Raw genomic sequence first — 22,023 nt, forward strand, 5'->3', positions numbered from 1 at the left:
CTGGCTGCCAATTGTGGCAAGATGTTCCCGAATACGAGTCTTAAGGGGCCTGATGGTGCTGCCTATATATTGCAATCCGCATATACAAATAATACAGTAAACCACGAACTTTGAATTGCAATTGAGGAATGTTTTAATAGTGTGGTCTCCTCTATCTCCAACAGAGACCTTTGAAGTTTCCAGAGTGTACTTGCACATGCTGCAGAATCCACATTTGTGAAAACCAGCAGCACGGGCAGAGTCTAACCACGTAGATTTAGGAGTGAGTGGACACATAACTGAAGGGCAGAGTTTGTTTTTAAGAGATTTTCCCTTTGCTGAATGTTATATTAACAGAGGAATCAAGCTAGTTGGCAATGTCTGAATCTAAATGGAGCAGGTACCAATGTTTCTCCAGAATTCTGTGGATCTTGTGACTATCTGAATTGCATCTAGTAATAAACCTGATTTTATGAGGCAGAGGCGATTTCTCGCGAGTTTTAGGAGTTAGCAGATCCGCTCTTTTCAGCTGATGTACTGACATCAGTGCCTTGTCGAGGCAGCTATGTTGATAGCCCCTCTCCAAGAACCGGGATTTGATAGCGATACTTTCTTGATCAAAGTACAAGGGTTCGGAACATTTTCTCTTAGTGCGAATATACTCTCCTTTATGAATATTCGCTATGCCATGATTTTTATGACAGCTGTCCGCATGTAATATTGAATTGACAGAAGTGGATTTGCGAAAGGTTTTTGTCACCAACCCATTTGGAGTAACATCAATTGAAAGGTCCAAAAAATCTATGTGAGTCTGACTGTAGGTCAAAGTAAAATGTATACCCCAATCATTATTGTTGAGATAGGCCACAAATTCAAGCAAGAGTTCTTGTGTACCAGTCCAAATTAACAAAACATCATCAATATAACATTTCCACAGTTTCATGTAAGGTAAAAAAGCTTCATTCCCAAATACACATTTTTGCTTGAGGGAGTATCTGGGTATTAAGGCTGTTGGCGGTCTCTGGAGGTGGGGAAATTAGTTTTCCTCCAGCCTCTATGCTTGCCTGATCTGAATGAGTTGCTGAGACGGCTTCTATCGCTTGCCTTCTCCTTTCTTCAATCCAGTGCTTCTGTCTTTGTGGTTTCTTGGCAAGTTGCGAAAGGTGTTAGAGAAATGCAGGATTTGAGGTTGAAATTGTTGGAGGGGGAGGGGATGAGGGGAAGTGAAGGTAGTGAAACCTACATTCATATTTGATTAGAGGACCTGGGCTGTGAGAAGATTCCTTGGAGCGTTCTCTTGGGCAAAGGGAAATTCTAGAGGCTCACTGATTAGATCAGCTGGGATTGCGGTCTGGAAGCATGTAACATTTAGACCAATGGGATTGAAAGCAATGATTAGGATTGGGCCTGCTTTGCAAGAGCACCCCCTGAAAGCCAATGTGAGGGACAGATTGGTATGCATTGCAATAATATTTAGCCTGGAGCCCTGCTACCTCAGCCGCTCTCCAGTAGGATCACTCTGGATGAACAGGTCGGACCTCTCTTAGGGTGGCAATGGCTGGAGCCCTGCTACCTCAGCCACTCTCTAGTAGGATCACTCTGGATGAACAGGTCGATCCTTGGCAAGGGCAGGAGCCCTGCTACCTCAGCCGCTCTCCAGTAGGATCACTGTGGATGAACAGGTCGGACCTCTCTTAGGGTGGCAATGGCTGGAGCCCTGCTACCTCAGCCGCTCTCCAGTAGGATCACTCTGGATGAACAGGTCGGACCTCTCTTAGGGTGGCAATGGCTGGAGCCCTGCTACCTCAGCCGCTCTCCAGTAGGATCACTCTGGATGAACAGGTCGGACCTCTCTTAGGGTGGCAATGGCTGGAGCCCTGCTACCTCAGCCGCTCTCCAGTAGGATCACTCTGGATGAACAGGTAGGCCCTTGGAAAGGGCTGGAGCCCCGCTACCTCAGCCACTCTCCAGTAGGATCACTGTGGATGAACAGGTCGGACCTCTCTTAGGGTGGCAATGGCTGGAGCCCTGCTACCTCAGCCGCTCTCCAGTAGGATCACCGTGGATGAACAGGTCGGACCACTCGTAGGGTGGCAATGGCTGGAGCCCTGCTACCTCAGCCACTCTCCAGTAGGATCACTCTGGATGAACAGGTCGGACCTCTCTTAAAGTGGCAAGGGCTGGAGCACCACTACCTCAGTCACTCTCCAGTAGGATTTCTGTGGATGAACAGGTTGGTCCTCTCTTAGGGTGGCAATGGCTGGAGCCCTGCTACCTCACCGTGGATGAACAGGTCGATCCTTGGCAAGGGCAGGAGCCCTGCTACCTCAGCCGCTCTCCAGTAGGATCACTGTGGATGAACAGGTCGGACCTCTCTTAAAGTGGCAATGGCTGGAGCCCTGCTACCTCAGCCACTCTCTAGTAGGATCACCGTGGATGAACAGGTCGATCCTTGGCAAGGGCAGGAGCCCTGCTACCTCAGCCGCTCTCCAGTAGGATCACTCTGGATGAACAGGTCAGACCTCTCTTAGAGTGGCAATGGCTGGAGCCCTGCTACCTCAGCCACTCTCTAGTAGGATCACCGTGGATGAACAGGTCGATCCTTGGCAAGGGCAGGAGCCCTGCTACCTCAGCCGCTCTCCAGTAGGATCACTCTGGATGAACAGGTCGGACCTCTCTTAGGGTGGCAATGGCTGGAGCCCTGCTACCTCAGCCACTCTCTAGTAGGATCACCGTGGATGAACAGGTCGATCCTTGGCAAGGGCAGGAGCCCTGCTACCTCAGCCGCTCTCCAGTAGGATCACTGTGGATGAACAGGTCAGACCTCTCTTAGAGTGGCATGGGCTGGAGCACCACTACCTCAGTCACTCTCCAGTAGGATTTCTGTGGATGAACAGGTCGGTCCTCTCTTAGGGTGGCAATGGCTGGAGCCCTGCTACCTCAGCCACTCTCCAGTAGGATCACTGTGGATGAACAGGTCAGACCTCTCTTAGAGTGGCAAGGGCTGGAGCACCACTACCTCAGTCACTCTCCAGTAGGATTTCTGTGGATGAACAGGTTGGTCCTCTCTTAGGGTGGCAATGGCTGGAGCCCTGCTACCTCAGCCACTCTCCAGTAGGATCACTGTGGATGAACAGGTCGGACCTCTCTTAGAGTGGCAAGGGCTGGAGTACCACTACCTCAGTCACTCTCCAGTAGGATTTCTGTGGATGAACAGGTTGGTCCTCTCTTAGGGTGGCAATGGCTGGAGCCCTGCTACCTCAGCCACTCTCCAGTAGGATCACTGTGGATGAACAGGTCGGACCTCTCTTAGAGTGGCAAGGGCTGGAGCACCACTACCTCAGTCACTCTCCAGTAGGATTTCTGTGGATGAACAGGTTGGTCCTCTCTTAGGGTGGCAATGGCTGGAGCCCTGCTACCTCAGCCACTCTCTAGTAGGATCACCGTGGATGAACAGGTCGATCCTTGGCAAGGGCAGGAGCCCTGCTACCTCAGCCGCTCTCCAGTAGGATCACTGTGGATGAACAGGTCGGACCTCTCTTAGAGTGGCCAGGGCTGGGGCACCACTACCTCAGTCACCCTCCAGTAGGATTTCTGTGGATGAACAGGTCGGTCCTCTCTTAGGGTGGTAATGGCTGGATCCCTGCTACCTCAGCCACTCTCTAGTAGGATTACCGTGGATGAACAGGTCGATCCTTGGCAAGGGCAGGAGCCCTGCTACCTCAGCCACTCTCCAGTAGGATCACTGTGTATGAACAGGTAGGCCCTTGCAAAGGGCTGGAGCCCCGCTACCTCAGCCACTCTCCAGTAGGATCACCGTGGATGAACAGGTCAGTCCTTTCTTAGAATGGCAAGGGCTGGAGCCCTGCTACCTCAGCCGCTCTCCAGTAGGATCACCGTGGATGAACAGGTTGGTCCTTGGAAGGGGCTGGAGCTCCGCTACCTTAGCCATTCTCCAGTGGGATCACCATGAATGAACAGGTCAGTCCTTGGCAAGGGCTGGAGCCCCGCTACCTCAGCCACTCTCCAGTCGGTTCGCTGCTGAAAACAGTCCTCTGCACCATGCTCTCAGCCACTGCAGGTGCGCCAGGTTTGGGAATCTTTTGCCAAAACACAACACTCCACTTCCAGCGGGAGGGATGGCTGTGCACACTGAACTTCCTGACTGTCAGCGTGCAAAGGCCAAATGCTAGACAAGAGTAAGTGTATTCTATTATGGCCATGTTCAAAACTGGGAATTAAGTATGTACGCCGCTGCTGTCTGTCTTTAAGTTAAATCCTAAGGGAGCGTTTTGTATTCTCTTATACTGTGCTGCAAGTGAATGGTTGCTAAGGCCCCTGCAGCCGGTGGTGTGATGCCTCTTACATGCAACAGCTGAAGTTACTACAGTAACAAACAGGCAGTTAGGGAACCTGCTCGCTTTTTAAGAAGATTACACTGTGCAACACTACACACAATGGGCTAGAATGACTTCCTACTGATTGCATCGTGGAATAATTGTGTTCAATGGAAGACTTACAGCATCAGGCTCATTTCCGAGGCACTGTTCAGGTAATATATTTCACCAACATACTTTCCTCTCTCATTCCTGACTGCCAGTCTGCTATTCGGGCACGGTGCACTTCCAACGGTCTCTGCCTCAATGCCTGTAGCACAGAGATCCTTCTCACTGGGACCCGGCTCCCTCCTTCCCTCCCACACTCTGGCTACCCTCCATGTGCCGCCTCCTCTACACTCTCCCGTGAGGCAAAAAACCCTGGTGTCATCTTCAACTCCTCTCTCTCCTTCTCTCCTCATATCACAGACCTTGCCAACAAGGCTCACTACCAGCTGCACCTCGTCAGAGGCATTCGCCCTTTCCTCACCTTCCCCCAGAAACTCAATGCCTACAGAGCTCTGGAGCTCTCCAGGCTGGACTACTGCAACAGCCTCTTCTTCAATCTGCCTAACTCCCCCCTTTACCTCCTTCAACTAATCCAGAACAGGACTGCAAGACTTAACCTTTGCCTCAAGCCCTTGGACTGTATCTCTCTGGTGCTGAAATCCCTCCACTGGCTCCCTGTGGCTGCAGGATCAAGTTCAAGACCCTCAGCTCATCCACAAGGGTTTCTTGGACCTGGGACCCCTCTACACCCAACTCTCTCTCCCTTAATACCTCCCTGCTAGAGCCCCTGGCTGCCTGCTTCCTTCAGAGTTTTACGGGGCACAGCCCCCCCCAATCCAGTGTACCCTTTTGTCTCCTCCATCCCAATCCTCCTCCCCCCAATAACCTGCACTTGCCCTTCTGGGCCCCTCCCCCCGCACTTGCCTGGCTGGGACTGCACCATTGTAGCCCTCCAGCCCCTTACCTCGCACTTAGCACTGAGACCTTCCTTCCCCTGCACTCTCTGCTTTCCCCCGGGTCTGTCCACCTGGCCTCCCCTGGCACTCACCATTTCACGTGGGCCCTCACACCCTGACCGGAACTTCCTCCCTCCTCCACTCTCCCCTGCACTTCTCTTTACTGAACTTTCACAAACCGAAGGTCACAAGGCCTAGTAGGATTGTTTTTGTTTTGTCCTCCCTGTTTCCCTAAACTCTTGTCTTGTTGCGCCTCGAAACACATTGTGTAGAAGCACATTATACATACCCAATAAATAAATAAATAAATAAAATGTTCATTCGTGGTTAGACCATGCATGTCTGAGCTGATTGTTGGTATATTATTTATTTACTTTGTAGTCTTGAATTGGTCCTGATGAAGACAAGGTGTTACAGCTCCTCGTTGAAACTTGATTCATCCATGTTGTCTATAAATGTATACCTACCAGTGTAATGGGTAACATGCATTGTAGTTTTGTACATTAATGGAGTACACTAGTAGGCCTGATGTGTCCATTATGGCACAGCTGTTGCATTGTCTGGACTCCGCCAAGCAGTTGTGACAACTTATCTTTCTGTAGGCGGCTTCATGACCTTGCAAGATATGAGACATCTGTCTTGCACTTTATTGGTAGCACTTGGTGCACTTTGATTCATTGTTGCACTTTAGATTTTACATAGCTGTTCTCTGCCTAAGTAGAATTGCTTTTAATTTGTACAGTCTCTGTTTGTCTAGGTTATTCGATAATAGGATGATATTATATATGTATAAGTGTAAACAATGACTCTGTATTTTTAATTAGTACCCGGCGAGGGCGCAATCAGAATGAAAGAGCCATTCTGATTGGCCCTCGCTGAGTCGTTACCAGGCCGGGAATCCCTCTGTCGGGATTCACGGCCTTTGACCCCAGCGGGGGGCGTGGTAGCCCCTCAGCCAATGAGGAGGCTCGAAGCAGGGCCATTGCCGCTCCGAGCCTCCCCAAGGCTGAGAGGCTACCTTCGCCCCCCACCAGGGACAGAGGTAAGGCTTCTTTTTTTTTCCTTCCCTCCCTCCTCCCACCTCCCTGCACTCCCCACCCCACTTACCTTCTATGCCTTGGTACCCGGCGGTTGACGATGAAAGCCTCCAGCTGTGTGAAGACTCGGAGCAGAGCCATCTGTGAAAACAGACAAAGAATATCGAGGTTGAGGACCCCAAAAGGAAATACACCGAACACGGGTTACAAAGGAACATACAAAGTACTTTATTCTATACTGAATCCAATTACAAAAACAGTGCAAAATCAGATAGCTATCGGCCCTCAGTACAAAACAACGAACTCCAGCGTGGTTCAGTGTGTTCAGTGAGAGACGCTGTACATTAGAATGCATTTGCTTTTTATACATTTTGTGGGCGCAACACCCAGCCCCACTTCCGGTTAATATACCTTTTAATATATCACCAATCTAGGGTTCGTGCCAAGTCTCAAATAACCGCATATAACTGGTTTGCCTTTAATACATGCATCAACAAGCGTATGCAATAGCTGTGTATTTTAAAGTTTTCCATGCAGGCCTTCTTAAACATGAATACAATGTAGTTAAACAGATATCCTTTGTTCAGTATTTGAATACATTGTCTCGACATATGCTCGTGGATTAGTTTTTCATTGCACGATTAATCCCTTCTATACATAGGTCAATCAAGGACAAGGTCTCAGTTCATGACCTCAACAAGTGGCCTGCAGGCAAATTACACATTAGCTATGTACAGAGGTCAAGACGGCCATGTTGTATTTTGCAATGACATCGTTCACCATTTTAGCTCACAGGGTGACTTTTACATAACGAATCCTAAAATGGAGGTTTGACCTAAAATGGCGGCCTACATGGATTTAAGGTCAGGACCTTGCAACACAGTTTTCTTTAGCAAGCGACTTTCGAGCAGCTTGGCGTAGGCCAATATTAAATATATTTATTACACTGGGAGGCACGGTATACTTTCTATTTCGACACATCCCTGCTCCGAGCCTCCACACGGCTGGAGACTTCCATCGTCCCACGCTGGGGACCCAGGTAGGTTGTTTTTTTATTTTATTTTTTTTGTTCCTTTCCCCTCCCTTCTGCCCTCCCAACCCTACTTACCTTCTTTTTTTTCGGGAGCAGACACGCTGGAAACGCTTCTGTTTCCAGCGCGTCCGCTCCGGATGGCCGCCATGGAAAGGGAAAACGGACTCCGTTTTGCCTTTCCATTGCGGGCATTTTCTTTAACGTCTTTTATTTTCCCGAAACGCTGCAGCGTTTCTGGAAAAAAATGAAGCTTTTAGTGCCCCGTTCACACAGTTTTTGTGGGCCAGGATACTGATAACCATATGCCCCTCGTGGCGGGGGCATTACCAACTCTGGTAATGCCCCGGGGCCTTCGTTAAGGCCCTCGCTTCGCTCAGGTCCTATAACTGTGGGCCCTGGGGCATTACCTGAGTCGGTAATGCCCCCGCCGCTCGGGGCATATTGCTTAATTATGCTGCACTGATTGAAAGGCACTCTATTATAGCAGTAGGTTCAGGGTGAATTAAAGCTGTGGGGCTATAGGGTCTAGTAACGGGGGGTGGCAGCCGCTGACAAGTGAATAACTTATTTGCTCAATATTGTTAGCATGACATTGTTTACTATGTAGAAAGGGTGTCTATTCATATGGTTTGCCTGGTCTTCGTATGACACAGGATGCCTGGTGTAGGTCACCGTGCAAAGGCCTGGGATTCGCGCAAGGCCTGCCTGTCACTCTCAGCGGGCAACCACCCCGAGAACCGGAACCAGAAGAGAGACCAATCCACAGGGCCGCGTGCAGCCACCACACTGCCAAGTTGCCTGAGGAGGTTGGAGATGTTGTAGCGATGCGTTGGCAAATGGGGTGGTGGGCGGGGGGGCGAGAAGTGGTAAGGATGGGACTGGAGAGGCGCAACGTCGACGGATCCACTCTCTCGAGACAGTAGAGAGCGCCCAGCTTGGTAGGAAGTTTTTTGTGAGGGAGGATAGCTCAGGGGCAACGCGTTTGTCTTGGAAGCAAGACAACACACAACACAGGTTCGAGTGTGCTTAGAAGCCAAGCTCTGCCATTAAGCGCGTTATAAAAGAACAATTATAATATATATAATAATTGTTGACCCCAGAATTGTCACGGGGTTAGAGGGGAGCGAGTGAGGAAGAATTTCTCAGACCTGAGTGCACACATAGGCACCAACATGCGGAATGCCATTGTTTCATGTAAAGGAAAGTGCTGTTGTTTCATGTAAAGGAAAGTGCTGTTGTTTTATGTAAAGGAAAGTGCTGTGTCTCTTCTTCCAAAGTCTGCAACACTTGCTTGGCCAATGTATCCTTGATCAGGGGGTGCTCTGTGCCAGAGGGCAGTAATACATGTTAACCAGGGGTGTTGCTAGGTCGGGAAAAGACCCGGGGCTACGCTAATGTCGGAACTGTCGGGATCGGGGCTAGCTATCCCTTTGGGTGTAGCTCCTGAGATTCTATCCAGGGCTACAATCAAAAGACCAGGAGCTACAGCCCCCTTAGAGCCCCCTACCGGCACCTGCCAAGCTCAACAGCAATACATATGTGGCACAATTGCTGTTGAGATCACGCATTCGTTCTAGGAAGGAGGTGTGTGCAATATCCTGCAGATGGCACAAAGTGCATGCCAGTTGCAGTGCAGTGCCACTCTTTGTATGTTGTGTGGCAGTATACATGTACATGTTGATAAGCCTGAAGGCTGCCGAACTCAGAGCTGTGGCAATTCTGGTTGGACTGCGAGGGCCCAGAATAAGTGCCATTGCACCCCTCCCCCACACAGCCATAATTAGGTGCCTCTTTGCTCTTCTGCTGCTCATCCTAGGAAGACTTTTGTAGCCCCTCGCTCTTGTTGATGGCGCATTTGGGATTTCGTTGTGAGATGTGAATTTTGCAACATGAACTACCTGTTTGTGTTCTTGGATTACGTGCTGTATTTTGTGCTTAGCGTTTGTGTTATGTGGTTTGCTCTCAAGCCCCGCTCCCCTCTTATCTTGGGAACTTGGTCATGACTCAGCCATATAATAAATACTGTGCAGTAAAATGCCAGTCTGTGCTGGGCAGACGGGTTGCTTCCTACAGCGTCTGTAGCAGGCGGGCACACAGTGTGCCCCTGTGATTTCTGGAACATGCTGGACGTGTGCCCTCCTGGTAAATCATTGCACTGTCTCCAGAACATGGAAGCTTCATTTCCCAAGGAGGGGGAGGTGGCACAGGAATGGAGCATGATAAATGCCAGCAGGTCCGAGAGAAGTGCCAGGACCTGAGAGCAAGCAAGGCAAAGATCCGGGGTTGGTAGTCACTCCCCCCCCCCCGCAGTTCCCCCCCCTCAAGATCCCCAAGCTCCCCATTGCACAGGGAGACTCCATTATCTCCCTGGCACAAATATTTCCATTTTAAATACTCAGTACAAAAGCCAAAGTGAAATCTGAACTTTTACTCCTGCTAGTGCCTTGGGAGGCTAGAGGCAGCTCCACATGCTGCTTAGTGTGGCTGCTGGGCGTGGCTCTCTCCATCTTACTCTTAGCTAGGCCTGGAAGAACCTCTCTTGAAGACGCCCTCAGCTGCGGATGAATCTTTTAGCCAAGGTTGACCCCTGCGGCGGAAAGACACACGTTTTCAGGTCTTTGGTCGATGACAAATAAACCGCCAACTTCCAGGTCGCGCGATGATTGGCTGTCCAGTCCGAACTGGCGGGTCCTGTGATATGTAATGGGTTTATTGATCGGGTTCGTCTAGCCAATCAGAGCCCTGTCTGGTGATTTGTCAAGTTCACCAGAGTTCATGCAGCCAATCAGAAGGCACACATCTCCTAAAGGCCCCTAATCAAGGCCCAGCTCGCTTCCTGTCCCATTGTGGGTTTTGCTAGGTTGCGAGATGAGGTTTTTCACAGGGCAGACTCACGCTTGGAGGGGAGTTTGGAGTGTTCTTCAAGCATTTGAGCAGTATTTTGAGGAGTTTGGAGTGTTTTACCTATTTATTGTTGTCTCTTGCTCGTTCGTCTATCTTTTTCAGCCATTTTTTTGTTACGCTACTTTTTCACTTTGGATTAGAGTATTATGTTAATATCCTTTAATTAAAAAAAGAAACACGTTTGCCGTTTCCTCGTATAGCCTTTACCTTTTTGCGTCCTCTCGTAAAATGTAAAAAAGCAAAAGATGTGGTCACAAAGCTGCTTGTATCCCGAAAATTGCTAAAAATAAAAAAAGCTACACTTTCCCCTCTCTGTATTTGTTGTGTATTGTTTTTTGTGTATTGTATTAGTTGTAGTTGTAGTTTTACGAGTAACATTGTTTTGCTTTTTACCTTGTCTGGCCACCTAGATCAATTGGAGTTGTGCTGGTTCTCTCTGGTTCTTAGGATACACACTCTGGTTCTCGGTTTGGGCAGTAGTTTTTGGTTCAGGCATTGCCCTATTGCCCTGAAGGCCAGTCCGAATTTAGCAGTGAGCTGAGCACACATACAGGGTTCAGGCATTGCCCTGTGGGCCAGTCCCAACCTAGCAGTGAGCTGAGCACACATACAGTGTTCCGGCATTGCCCTATTGCCCTGTAGGCGAATCCAAACCTAACAGTGAGCTGAGCACACACATACAGGGTTCAGGCAGTGCCCTATTGCCCTGTAGGCCAGTCTGAACCTAGCAGTGAGCTGAGCACACATACAGTGTTCCGGCATTGCCCTATTGCCCTGTAGGCCAGTCCAAACCTAACAGTGAGCTGAGCACACACATACAGGGTTCAGGCAGTGCCCTATTGCCCTGTAGGCCAGTCCGAACCTAGCAGTGAGCTGAGCACACACATACAGGGTTCAGGCATTGCCCAATTGCCCTGTAAGCCAGTCCGAACCTAGCAGTGAGCTGAGCACACACATACAGGGTTCTAGGTGTTGCTATTTGTGGCAGGCATAGAACTCCTATGAAGCTGGGATGGGAAGGGGAAGAAAGCGGGGTAGCCTCTTCCTGCCGTGGAGAAGGGGGACCTGTAGGGGGTGTTCCAGAGAGCGTGGACCTCAACCTTCCCACACATCCCACAGGGTTCTGGGTTTGGAACTATTGTGCTCGTACCACGAGGCAAGACCATCAGGCAGAGGGACCTGAGGTCTTCTGCAGAATGGAGGGCTGAGGGAAATGGGAGAAGCAGGGACAGAAGGTATGTTTCAAGGGGGTTTGGGGGTGTGCCCTCTGGGCATTGACAATGAGGAACCAAGTGTGGTCATGGCACAGGAGAGTGTACAGGCTAGTGACTATACAGCCACCATCGCCACCTACAGTGGTGTTGATTAGGAAGGTCGTAGCACGTCCCAGGACTAGGGTACATCACAACAGCAACAATGGGCATGCCATGGTCAAACTACTACATCCAACCTACCCAAACAGCATTCATCCAGCCTATCAAATGCATCAGCAACTGTGGCCTGTGGCAGGCTGTAGACCTGGGGGGCAAAATATGACCCTTAGGACCCCCACACGACTCTCAACATGAAGGCAAAAGAACGACAGATGTGCCTCACTCTTAGGCTCATCACCCCCGTCATCGATGCATCGCAGGTGTGAGAAACGCTATTCTCTCAGACAGCCATTCAGGCCATACCCAATCAATGATTTGGACAATATGGAAATGACATTGATCGAGCAAATCGAATGACTGCAAAGCCAGAAATCAATGACATCATCACTGCCATCACGACGTAGCCACATGTAACATGAAGTAAATATCCATCCATTCATGAAGTTACACAGACATACACTAGTTCATTGCATATAGGCATGAAGCACATGCTATGACTCACGTAGGAACAGGATGGACAGACATACATATCTCCATGCTTATATCTTTCGCAAACGCTGAAACCGTAAAATGCAAAGCTTTCATATGTTTAGCTTGCATATGCCTGATTGCTGCTAACACGAAGAAGCCATTACACGTGATGTCTGCACTCACCTTTGCACTTGCCACCTGCTTGCCGTTACTTTTACTTATTGTTATTGTTCTCTTTCCATGTACTGCACTGTCCTTACGCTTTTCCCTTCCCCCTTCCTATGCACTTGCATGATCTGAATGACACCTGGCCTAGTAGGATCGTTGTCTGTCCTCCCTCTGTTTCCCCTCCCTTGCCTCATAATTATAGCCGAGATATAATTATAGCCGAGATGACTTCATTTTTTTGTCTCGACACACGTGACCGAGCCGAACGAGACAATGCCCAGACAGCCAAGGTAAACGGAGAGGGCTGTTCCCATCGGAAAAGGCGAGAAGAAGTTAGAAGCGTTGCTTTTGAATTACTAACTGTCTGCACTCCCACATACCTATCTTCTGCTGGCCCTGTCTGTACCTCTGCGGAGGAGGTGGGTGGGCAAGAATCTTCCAGAGCCCAGACTAGGCAAGAGATAACCTAACTTGCCCCAGTGGCAAGGAAGGAGGTGCCAAGGATTACCCCCTATATCTATGGAGTTCAGCAGAGATGGCCCCAAGTCAGCATATTTATGGGGTGACGTGTTATTTTTATCAGCAGTTACCCTCAACATCACTGCTCTACCTGCCCATCCAGGAGGCAGGCAGGTACACATTCCAACCACAAGTGCCTCTCCAGCATAGTGCCGAAAAGAGGGCTCACAAAGAGGGCTCACAAACTGCTCCAGATAATTTAACCCTGACAATTTGAATTTGGCGCATTGTACTCGCGAGCACAATTACTTTACCAGGTAACACCAGAACTTTGATATGCCTGGGAAATTGTCTGCCTGCTTTAGGGCATTATTCCGCAGTGACAGACAAGCTTTGGAAGATAGCCGTCCCGCATCACAGGAGTGGTCGCCGGCGTTTACTATGTACTGTAAGAAAGGCTTCGGTAGTATAGCATTTAATGACATTTGGCATAGACAGACCAGACATAATTCTAATCTTCGGTGGCCAACTAATGGTAGTTTTGAAATCCCTCGTATAGAATATCTAGAGTCTGTATTATTAAAGAAAAAGGCTAGACCTGCAGCATTTGACGCATTGCGTAGTTGGAAAACAGAAGCTTTGCAGCAACAAAAGAGTAGAGAGAAATAATAATAATAATAATAATAATTTAGGCTTTTATATAGCGCTACAAACCCTCAGGTATCCGAGCGCTGCTTATTATTACCCACGGTGTGTGGTGCTCATTTATCGACCTCGGAAGGATGAAAGGCTGAGTTTGGCCCCGCCGGGATTCGAACCTGCGTTAACAGGCTCTGCACGGGTGTCAAAGCGAGCGCTCTACTCGAAACATATGCGTAGACATATGACAAGTGTCGAAAAGGCACAGTTATATGATCAAAATAAACAATTGGAATCAGTTAGGAACACGGACAGGGCGTTTCAATTAGGCATTCAGAAAATGTATCCTTCAAAAGATTTTCATATTTCAGATGAATTGATTAATAAACTTTTGCATGAACGAAGGCCCGGTGCCTCCGCGCCCCCTCCGTACGTCCCTCCTCCTGGTGCTTTGCCCCTTCCCGTTGTTATTCCCCCTCCTATAGTTCCTCCAGTCCTCCCTGCTGTTCTTCCTGTTGTTCTTCCAGCCGTCGCTCCTTTGCCTGCCCCTTTGCCTCCACCTATTGATATTCAGAATGTGCCTACTCTTCCTCTTCCAAGTGATTCTGCATCGCTTGTAGTAGACCAGGGAGCGAGACCAAGGGTTGTGACTCGTAATACTGTGCCCCCAGAAAAAAAGAATTAATTGATCGCTTGGGCTAAACATTGTATGGAGAAGGGTGAACAAGCTGATGTTTTTTCCACACTCGAAAATGTAAAAAGTATTCCTGAGAAAAATGTTTTTATTGAAGGATTAGGGACTCATTTGAGTATAATGTGGAATAGATTAAACGATGTAGATTTCCCACAAGGGTTACGGGATTTGAACGCCTTAGCGTTGTCCAGAGATACTGCAGAGAAAGTATATGAGCATGTCGAGAAGATTTTTGAGTATAGGAAGGAGTTGGAAGGGTTACAGAATGAGGAAGCAGATGGTGGTAGTTTAGGTATTATGTACTTACAGAAACGGTTTTCTCCTCACGGTGAATTAAAAGGTGAGGAAGCGCGGATTTGTACAAAGGATGCGATAAGGTGGATTTCGGATGTGTCGATAACTCCAGATGAAGTATATGAAACATATAGTCAGTATACGTTAGAAATACAAAAGAAGGTGATACAGGTGATGGTAGAATACCTGCAGAATGAGTGTGTAAAAAGAAAGATTTGTTGTCCCGCAGAATTGTTGAGTGTTTATAAGAGAGCCTTTTTGATTGATACTTCTTCGACTGCCCTAGCGCTTGTTTTGGCTCTGTTGCTTAGTAAGCGTTCGGAGCTGCCTACTTCTCAGTTGCCTATGAGAGAGGTCCCTCTGACATTTGTCCCGAAAGTTGAGATTGCGGCCGATGCTGGACGAGGAATACTTGCGGTGGATATTCCTGCACATTATGTGTCGCAGTTCATTCACGTCCCATTCTCGAGACAGGAAGTGAACACCATCAAACAATCTATTCCCGATATTAGGAAGAATCCGACGGGGTTCTACAAAGAAATAGAGTCGGTCTTACAATCATCGGTATTCACCTTAAGTGATATTGATTTATCATTTCCCGTACTCCTGCCAGTTGATTTGTGGAAACAGATTAGGACTGTAGATGATGTACCTGGGTTAGGAGATACATGGGATAACATGGTTAGACTCGATAGACAAAGACCAGATGGCGAGCGACCGCCTCAAGTGATATTAACTTTGCCTGATAGGATTCTTGTAAAACTGAAAACTATAGTTCCTGAAAAAAGAATCATTTGGGACAAGCTTACGGCCTGTGTCCAAGGAAAGTCTGAAGGTGCTACTGATTTTTTCAATCGGTTCGAACAGGTATTTTCAGATTTCAGTGGACAAAACTTAGGCACAGAGTCAGGGAAAAGGCTGTTTGTCGACAAATTTGTACGTGGATTGCTCCCTGACATCCATTTACAGATTATGTCTTCCGAAAGCGCTTGGCAGGCAAAGTCTCAATCAGAAGTACTGCATAAGGCTCAGTACTATGAAAATCGTGTGAATAATGAAAAGGAAAAACTTGAAAAAAAAAAGGGTGACCTGAAAACAAAAGTCCTATTACAACAGATTGTTAGAAACCCTAGATGGGGTAATCAATCTAGAGGTCAGTACTTTCCACAGGGAAGTACGCCCCTGGCTCCATAACCATTAACCAGTGTGCCTATTGTCGACAGGAAGGGCACTGGCGCGCACAATGTCCGACCTTGCAGCAAAGGTCATTTGGGAACATGGGTAGACAATCCAGAGGTCGCCCAGGTACAGGGGGCCCTGGCAGAGGTCAGTTTGCACCAGAATCACAGCAACCTCCTTCACAAGATAAGCAAGTTTCGAATGTGGATAAAAGAAACATTTTTGATCACCCTTCTGCCGCGTACCTCTCTGAAGAGCTTCCTTTTGATAATATTCTGTTTCGCTTGGTTTGCCCGAAGTCGGATTTGGAACCGATGCCTATTCCCGTTCATCAGAAAGGCCACTACGTTGAGATGGCGGTGTGAAATAGGAAGCATCTATTTTTAGTAGATACGGGAGCACAGAAAAGTTCCATTGACCATTCACGGGTTCCAAATATTTCCCTGTCAGGGCAGTCCAACGTTTCCGTAGGGTTTTCAGGCACACCTGTAGTTTGTCCGGTCACTTTGCCGGTACCGATAACACTGGGTCCCTTCACGGAGCAGTGTCCATTTCTACTTACCACAAACTGTGGGGAGAACTTGCTGGGGTTAAATTTGTTGAAGGCATTGCATGCAGTAATACATTGTTCTCCGGACGGAGTACGGTTAACAATTTCACCTCAGCAATCACTCGCCTCTCAGTTTTTGACTGAACCTTTACCGCCAAAATTCAGTAATGTTCCGGAATGCTTATGGGCAATTGATGATAATGATGTGGGCTTTCTTCAAATTGAACCTGTTAAAATTATTCTGAAACATGGAGTAAAATTGCCTCGCATCCTGCAACATAAGATCTCAGTTGAAGGCGAGCAGGCTTTGAAATGTATAGTTTCTGATTTTGTACATCGTGGAGTAATTGAGGAAATTACGGGTAGCCTATGTAACAGCCCGGTTTTGCCAGTATACAAAAAAGGTGATAATGCGATTCCCTTTCGGTTCATAATTGATTTACGCGCTATTAACAAAATTGTGGCTCCTCAATTTCCTATTGCACCTGATGTTACAACAATACTAACCATGATTTCGGCTTCTGCCACTCATTTTAGAGTTGTAGGTCTTAAAAATGTGTCTTTCATTATTCCTATACACAAGGATAGCAGGTATTTATTCGCGTTTACCCTAGGTGGACGCTCGTTCACATTCACTCGTGCACCACAAGGGTACACTGAGAGTCCAAGTATTTATAGTAGGGCATTAAAAGAGCAGCTCGATACTCTCGAGTTGCCTACTACTTGCACAATAGTACAGTATGTAGATGATCTCCTCTTGGCTGCTGATTCTGAGAGTGCCTGTAAAGAAGGTACCGTGTTGTTGCTTTGTCATCTAGCGAAACATGGCCACAAAGCTTCACCCAAAAAATTCCAATATTGTTGTCAGGAGGTCGCCTATTTAGGCTATCTCCTGTTAAAGGAGGGAAGACGGTTGACACCTGAACGAATAAAGACTATATCTGGCATGTCTGTCCCAAATACGCAGAAGGAAGTTAGAGCCCTGATAGGTATGGCTTCTTACTGTAGATTGTGGATCCCTAACTTTTCGTTAACGATTAAACCAATGCTGGCTTTGACAAAGAAGGGCATTTCTTTGCCATTGCCATGGACTTTGGAACACCAGACAGTGTTTGATTTGCTCAAATCCGCGCTGTGTTGAGCACCAGTTTTAGGAACTCCGAATTATGACAAGGCCTTTGTGTTGTATGTGCATGAACGTGATGGATGTGCTTTGGCTGTATTGACGCAGGAGCATGGAGGGAAGAATAGGCTGTGCGGTTACTATTCCTCCGCCCTTGATCCTGTAGCATGCTCTTTGCCGAGATGTTTGCACGCTGTTGCTGCTGCTGCTGCGTCTGTAAAACAGAGTGAGGGAATGGTCCTGTGTCATGCGTTAACCCTAATGGTACCTCACTCTGCAGATATTTTATTGAATAGAACTCAAATGCAACACCTCACTTCTGCACGATTGACAAGATATGAACTAATCTTGTTTGCCCCCCACATTCAAATTCAGAGGTGTTGTGTTGTGTATTAAATCAGGCTGAACTTTTACCTGTCCCGCAAGATACTGTTGAAGGTGACAAAACGTCACACGATTGCCTTTATGCGACAGAACAAGAGACTAAAGGTAGAATCGATCTGAAAGACATACCTTTGAATAGCCCACAAGGAGAGCTATTTTGTGGTGGCTCTTGTTTTAAACTTCCGAATGGTACATCCACGGCTGCTTATGCCGTTACTACTTTAAGCACGATTGTGGAAACCAAAAGAATTATGCATAATTCCGTGCAGGCCGCAGAAATGATAGCGTTAACTCGAGCTTGTGAACTTTCTGAAGGGCTTACAGTAAATATATATACCGATAGTCAGTATGCTTTTGGAGTGATCCACAACTTCGGTAGACTTTGGAAAGAACAAGGTTTCTTGACCTCGCATGGCACGAAAACTCAGCATGGCACTTTAATAGTACAATTACTTTCGGCACTCGCACTCCCTGTTCAGCTAGCCATCATAAAATGTGCAGCACATCAAAAGGTTACAGATGATGTAGGAAAAGGGAATGCTTTCGATGATCAGATAGCTAAACAAACTGCCATTGATTTTAGTTCAGAAATGTATGCTGTAAGAGAAACTGTAAATATTTGCACTTTGGGTGAAAGTATCGATTCTATAAAAGACATTCAAGCAGATGCTACTACAGAGGAAACTAAGAGATGGGTCGAGGGTGCAGGAAGACTGGGCTCTCTCTTCCTTTGAGGTGGTAAAGGGGAGACCTGCTAATATTTGGGGTTTGCCAAAAAGCAGTTTGTTGCGGGATATAGAGAATGTGCTTCTTTCAGATTACTGTAACCAGTTGACTAAAAATCTGTTTTCAATTTATCACCAGGTGCGAGAGGCATTACCTGTACGATACGAGGGTCCTGGTCACAGTCTACAACCGGGGGACTGGATCCTCACGAAAGTTTTTGAGAGGTCGTCTTGCCTTGCACCTCGGTGGAGGGGTCCCTACCAAGTCCTGCTAGTCACCCAGACAGATGTACGGGTAGCGGGTCGTAAGAACTGGATCCATGCGACGCACACCAAACAGATCCCGCAGCCCGTGCCATACGATACAGAAGACACAGAATCCCTTCCCACTGCTGTAACTAAGGTGCCTGAAACAGCAACAGCCGACAAGAGAATATCGGAGACCGTTCCAGAATTCGCAAGGCCAGACAAAACGGCCATCTTGTCTGCGCACTCTCCAACAGTGGAACTTCCGGATCAATCCTTTTCTGATCCCATTTCCGTTCACTCGCCACCTCCAGTAGGAAGTGACGACACTTTGTTCTCACCAGAGATTGTGAAATATAATTTACGTCCAAGGAAATAGACGTACAGCACGGTCTGACTGTGCGATTGAGGAAAATCATTTGAGGGCTTGTCTTTTGGCCCGACTGGACGGGCGGATTCTGTTGGCTAAGGGTTGTGGGAAAGACATTAAGAAGACGCGCGACTGGAGTCGCCATTAAACGAACAATTAGTGTTTTTTCGATTAAAGACTACAATGTCTGCACCCGCTACTGCTCGTACTGAAATTTTAGATAAATATGTGACTAGCAGAGACAATGATCAAGCATGCAATGGGACCCCCAAAGATTATTGTTGCCTTTTTGTAATAATAACTGGATTTTTAGTAACTGTTGGTTTTGGGTTATGGTATCTGGAGGAAGCATATCCACTAGAGGACTTTTTACCTATTGAAAATGTATCTGTTATCCCCACTCCTTCCGTGCAATTGCATACTTTATCGCCTAGAGATTCTTCGCATAGACAGAACTATCAGAATAATACCCTTTTGTTAATCATGAATGCCACTCATGCAATTTTAAAAAGAACCGATTGCTGGATCTGTTCACATCTACCGCAACATGGGGATAAGGGGCTAGGTTGGTATATTCATCCCCTACCTTTGACAACTGCCTGTTACGCTTCTCTTAGAGCACTATTCTTTGGCCGATGGAATGACAGCATCTCAGGGAACTTTGATGGTACAAATTTGAATAGTTTTGAAAAACGTGTTTTGATGCCCCTGGGATGCTCGCTGTTTGCAAATAGGAGTAAACCGAACGTTTCTTCTGTTAAACCCTCTGATAGATTGTCTCGTCCTTTTCAGTCTTTGATCTCTTTCAAAATGGCTCTTATAGGCAATAAGGATGCCACTCCTCCATCTTATTCTTTTAATCATAGCCCCGATTCAGTATCCTTCTGCATACAGAGGAATGGAACACGGTCAATGGGTAATTTTAGAAAGTGTGCCAATGTTGCGAATTTGACTAGTGAGAACAGACCTCTGTACGTAGGCGAACCTGTCTTTTTTGTTTGTGGTAATGTGGCATTTTCATGGTTGCCCAGGGATTGGCAAGGAACCTGTTATTTAGGGATTCTATTGCCTGGGGTATTTATTGCCAGTACTGCAGAAATTCGAAAACTCATCCACGACGAGGTGTGAAAGGGGTTACTCCAGGGCAAACTCTAGGGGACATCATGAAATCCTTTGCGCCATTTTTTGGGCAAATTACGAATTCAGAAGATATCAGGGGACTTGCGAGAGCATTGGAGAGAACCATCAACCGGACCACTGACATACTCTATAATATGACATTAGAACAGAAAGCGATAAGATTAGTGGCTCTTCAGAACTGGATGGCATTAGATGTCATTCTGGCTGAGCGTGGAGGAGTATGTAAATTAGTGGGGTCCGCTTGCTGCGTTTACGCACCAGACTCCTCTCCAACGATCTTTAGGGCTATCCAAAATCTACATGTTCTTAGTTCAGAAGTGCATGTTCCTGAGGGAAACTGGGAACTTAGTGCATGGTTTTGGGACCTCCTACGGTCGTGGGGATGGAAGTTGTTTTCGGCCCTGCTGATTATCTTGGGAAGTTTTCTATTCCTTTGTTGTTGTATACAGTGTCTCCCTGGTATATGTTCAGTATTAGGGGGGTGTTGCGTGCAAGCAACAAGTGTATAATAAAATAAAATAAATAAACGCCCCAGATAAGGTTTCAAAAGAGTATGTGTTGAAAGAAACTCTAGTGTCTGATCTAATGGCAATAGATATGTCCGACAATGATTCGGGGTGTATAGACATTGAAATGTGGAGTTAATCGCAAAATGATTGAAGGTAGTTTAGCGCTTAGCATAGACCAAAAGGAGGGTTTGTTAGAACTGATTAAATATTGTTTCGTCCTCATTGTATATGTTGGCCTATGCCCAGTCGCTTTGCGAAGAAATTAGTATTACAAGGTCGTGACCTCAAGTGAATCAAGCCTCCATTTTAGGTTAGAGCCGCCATTTTAGTTTATTGTACAAAGTCACCCTGTGGTCTAAAATGGCTGTCTCGTGTGCTCTTGTTCTTACCTTAACCTCTTCAACCTCTGTAGGAGAGTTAATGTCCAACCTGCCTTTAGGCTACATGTTAGGGTCATGTAGACCTTGTCCTTTGTTGACCTCGGGATCAGGGGATTACTTGAATCAACGATGTTAACCTACAAGTATACAAGAACAATAACGCTATCCAAATACGACATGCAAAACATTTCTTTGATCTGTATTAAAGTAATGTGTAAAGAGTGTAACGTTAAACTTAGAGAATAATAATGTTTGTTAGTAAATGTATTAAAAAGTAAACCGCATGCATGAGATATCTAAATTAGGAACGAACCTGGCGTGACCCTAGCCCAGTACATGATTAACTTGAAAGAGGCTGGACATCGTTATAACGAAAATGTATAAATACGCCGATGTCCAGCTAGCAATTCCTGTTCACTGCTCACATTGAACCCTGCTGGTGGTCTCTGTGATGTATTGACAACCAAATAGCTATTTGTGTACTTTGTTTTGTAACTGTTTAGTTTTGTAATAAAGATTCTGGGAATCTTTACAAGGCCGTGTCGGTGTATTTTCCTTTTGCATGGTGTAAAAGCCTTAATATTGATATCGGCAATATCCGCATAAACGACTGAAAATAATGTTCTTATTACAGGCTTCTTGTTTGTTTTTTCTTCACATTTTTATAAGAATAGTAAGAATATGACATGACAACTTCTCCATAATCAGTTATTACGCTTCAGTTGTGACGTCACAATGTCTGCTGCTTGAGCGAACAGGGAGCTCAACCGCAGCCGTCACTGCTGCACTTAAAGCCGTGACAAGCTTTTCGAATTCTGTGCTTGCAGAAATGTTTTAATAGACAGTAATTGACAAGGAACTGTTTATGGTAGAATATTTCATTTGTGCACTGCTGCAGTTTAACACATATGAGCAAGAATCATTGGGCCTCATTACGGCCTGTGCGGAATGGGTTAACGGGTCCCGCTAATGGGTGCGGACGCGTTAACACCATTCCGCACAATTATAATCTCCCCTTGCGGGAC

Source organism: Ambystoma mexicanum, chromosome 7p, assembly GCF_040938575.1.
Source record: "Ambystoma mexicanum isolate Mex_15411 chromosome 7p, UKY_AmexF1_1, whole genome shotgun sequence".
NCBI lineage: Eukaryota > Metazoa > Chordata > Amphibia > Caudata > Ambystomatidae > Ambystoma > Ambystoma mexicanum.